Consider the following 4,138-nt stretch of genomic DNA (forward strand, 5'->3'; position numbering starts at 1 on the left):
TGACTGTTCGGTTTTTGTACTCCTAGAATTGGGGTGTTGCAGGGATGGCCACATTTCCTTACTGAGCCTTGAGCTTTCAAATGTTTCAAATATTCTGTAATCCTTTATTAGTGTCAGGCCCTAAGGGATATTGTCTTTGATAAGGAAAAGTGGTGGGATCTTTCAACCTGATTTGGACTGTGTGGGCATTTTTTGCCCTTCCAAATTGTCCTTCCACACCCAGACTTCAGGGTTGATTCCCTCCTCAAGTAGGGGACAACAAATGGATAACTTGTTCCCCATATTCATGTAGATAATAGCTCCAGCCTTGGCTAATATATCCCTCCCTTATAAGGGTGTGGGACTTTCAGGCATAACAAGAAAGGCATGTGAAAAGAGTAAAGTCTCCCAATTCCAACTCAGGAGATGGGAGAAATACTTGTTAACAGGCTGTCCCAGCATTCCTTGGATGGTAATGGACCTTGAGGACAGTCATCCAGAACAGGAGATTAACACTGAGAAGGCCGTGCCAGTGTCCAGGAGTCAGTCAATTTCTGGGCCCTCAATAGTTAAACATACCCGGGGCTCAGTGAGGGTGATGATGAGCTGGCGCTTGCCCTAGGCACCCTCAATCCTGTTGTTGGATCATCTGGTTGGGGGCTTATGACCCGGGAAACTTTTGTCCTCTGGGGCAGTGCACCTTCCAGGGATTGCCTCGGCATAGTGGACATGGATGAGGGGGCAGCTTGTTTCTCACTGGACAATCTTTTTTAAAGTGTCCTAGCAAGCCACACTGATAACAAGCCCTACTGGTGACTGACCTGCTCCATTTTCTGTCCTCTCTGAACCACCAAGGTTTGTTTATCTCAGGGCCAGGACTAAGGCTGCAGCTGCTCTCTGATCTCGCTTTTCCTTTTGGGCCTGTTCCTCTTGGTCCCTATTATAGAACAACGAGGTTGCCAGGTTTCATAGTGCCTCTAGATTTTGTTCAGGGCCCAGGACTTGCTTTTGGAGCTTTCTCCTGATATGTGTGGCTGATTGGGTAATAAATTTATCTTTTAGAATCAATTGACCCTTGAGGGATTCAGGTGAGAGGGGAGTATATATTCTTAAGGCCTCTCATAGCCGCTAGAGGAAGGCAAAAGTATTTTCTTCCCTTCCCTGAGTTATGGTGGACATCACTGAATAATTCATGGGTTTTTTTTCTAATTCTCCTTAGTCCCTCTAGAACACAGGTCAGCAGATGTTTACGACTCCAGTCCCCATGATCTGAGTCAAGGTCCCAGTGGTGATCCATACTGGGGATGGCTTGCTGACCGGTAGGGAATTTGTTCCTTTCTTCGGCTGTCATTCTGTCATTTACTGACTAAGATACCAGGTATCTCCAAACTCTCAGGCTGCAGCTAAAGCCACATTGTTTTCATTAAAGGCCAGGGTTTGATCTAAGGGTAGCATGACATCTCTTCAAGCAAGGTCAAAGGTTTGCCCTAGATCCTGTAGGACATCTATGTACCTATCAGGATCATCTGAAAACTTCCCCAGGTCTGCCCTGATCTGCTTTAAATCAGAGAGGGAGAAGGGGACATGCACCCAGGTTTGGCCAAATTTCCCTCCCCCTACAGCTTGAAGGGGACATAACCGATAGCCCGGAGGGGTGTGTGGTCCTTTGGAGAGTTATTTGCTTATTTCCTTCTGGGCAGGGGAGATTAGAGGAGGATTATCACTAATAGGAAGGGGAGCTATAGGGAGGCTAGGATATGGGGGTAAGCTGAGAGGTCCTCCTGTGGGATGTAAATTGTAAGCTTTGCATAGTTGTGTATTCTCCCTCAATGAAAACAAAGCTTGGGCATAAGGTATTTCACGCCTTCCCTCTTACAGAAAAGGTCAAGCTACAGGATAGTACTGTAATTTCTATTTCCCCCAGGTGGCCATTTTTCCCCATCAGACAGAGAATATTGGGGCCAAGCCATAGTGCAGAAAAACATGAGCCAACTCTTTTTCAGGGTTTATGGGTTAAATTGGTCCCAATGACTTAGGATGCATTTCAAGGGTGAGCCTGTTGATGCCTGAGTGTTTCCCACCTGAAAGACAAAACCTCCTGTGGCTTTGGCTTGTTTTGTTTCACTCCCTGCCCTAGAACCAACAACGGTCCCTGGACCCTGCTGATCAGAATACTTGCACTCACCAACGCAGCAGCAGAAACCACCCCTGCCCAAGAACCCACAATGCTCCCTGGACCCTGCTGGTCAGAATACTTGTGCTCACCAATGCAGCAGCAGAAACACTAGTTTTCCTCCCAGACCACATGGAGGACTGAGGAAGGTTGGTCCTTACCAATGCATTCCCAAAAACCTGCACCATTGCCTGTCCTCCTAGACCACAAAGAGGACTGACTGAGAAAAATCGGATTTAGTGGCCCCTACCAACACATTCTCAAAAACCTGTTAGAGTCCTAAGCATTCACCTGTTGGCATTGGGACTTTACCCCTGTCCTATAAAGATGTTATGCCCGAAAAATGAAGTGGAGGGCCATACTCTGAGGGAGGGAGGGGATCTCCAGGGTTGGAAGAGTGACACCTTTTGTCCTCACTTACATGAATAGGAAGGATACAACTTCTGAGGCTCCTCATATCCTAGCTTCAGGAATAGCTTTGGTTAGGCCTATTAGTCTGAGAAAGGATCCTAAAATTCCAGGTAGTTCCCACTATGATGGGGCTTTGGGCAAAAATTATGTCTTTCCAATTGGTGAGCCTGGGTGCCTAAAGAAAGTAACAGAGTCCTGGAGTTTATATAGAAGTCATTCTTATAGGAGAAACTAGAAAATCACCAGAGACAGGTAACAATTTTTAGAAGCAGGACTAACCTCAGAGAAGAGAGGCAAGAGGAAGTTTGTGTGGCAAGCATTTGGACCCAGGGGGCAAGGGTCAGGATAGATAAGATAGATGGGTGAGTCTCGCTTGGGTGACATGCCTTTGAGAGTTCCGCTTATGGCTGCAGGGTCAACCAACGTGTTGTCAGGACCCCAGAGCTGCGTGGCTTTCCTCTCTGTTGACCCTTGGCTCAGCCCAGAAGTACAGGAACAGCAGAAGCTTGTTCTAGGCAGACCAACACTCCCAACTCCAAAGAGTTGGGGGTTGCTAGAGAGCCCTTTTCCAGAAAGCCTGACACCCGTGTGTTTAGTCTGGTGGCCACACTAGTCGCTTTTGGCTGGCCGACAGATGCCTGGTATTTAGCCCCTGAATTCTAAGGAAAATAGGACAGAATAGCAAGCAAAAGGTGTCCGATGGTAGTCACTGCTTGGTGACAGGCAATAGTCCCTTGGTGGTCGCCAAAATGTGTCTGGAATTGGTGGGTTCTTGGTCTCACTGACTTCAAGAATGAAGTTCTGGACACTGGCGGTGAGTGTTACAGCTCATAAAGGCAGCATGTCCGGAGTTTTTTCCTTCTGATGTTCAGATGTATTCGGAGTTTCTTCCTTCTGGTGTATTCTTGGTCTCGCTGGCTGAGGAGTGAAGCTGCAGACTTTTGCGGTGAGTGTTACAGCTCTTAAGGCAGCATGTCTGGAGTTGTTCTTTCCTCCTGGTGGGTTCGTGGTCTCGCTGGCTTCAGGAGTGAAGCTGCAGACCTTTGCAGTGAGTGTTACAGCTCATAAAGGCAGTGTGGACCCAAAGAGTGAGCAGTAGCAAGATTTATTGCAAAGAGCAAAAGAACAAAGCTTCCACAGTGTGGAAGGGGACCCGATCAGGTTGCCACTGCAGGCTCAGGCAGCCTACTTTTATTCTCTTATCTGGCCCCACCCACATCCTGCTGATTGGTCCATTTTAGAGAGAGCCGATTGGTCTGTTTTACAGAGAGCTGATTGGTCTGTTTTGACAGGTAATTGGTGCATTTACAATCCCTGATTGGTGGGTTTACAATCCCTGAGCTAGACACAAACCTTCTCCACCTCCCCACTAGGTTAGCTAGATATGGAGTGTCGATTGGTGTATTTGAAAACCCTGAGTTAGACACAGAGTGCTGATTGGTGTATTTACAAACCTTCAGCTAGATACAGAGTGCCTACCGGTGCATTCACAATCTCTTAGCTAGACATAAGGATTCTCCAAGTCCCCAACAGATTAGCTAGACACAGAGCTCTGATTGGTGCATTTACAAACCT

The sequence above is a fragment of the Pongo abelii genome, chromosome Y (genome assembly GCF_028885655.2).
Source record: "Pongo abelii isolate AG06213 chromosome Y, NHGRI_mPonAbe1-v2.0_pri, whole genome shotgun sequence".
NCBI lineage: Eukaryota > Metazoa > Chordata > Mammalia > Primates > Hominidae > Pongo > Pongo abelii.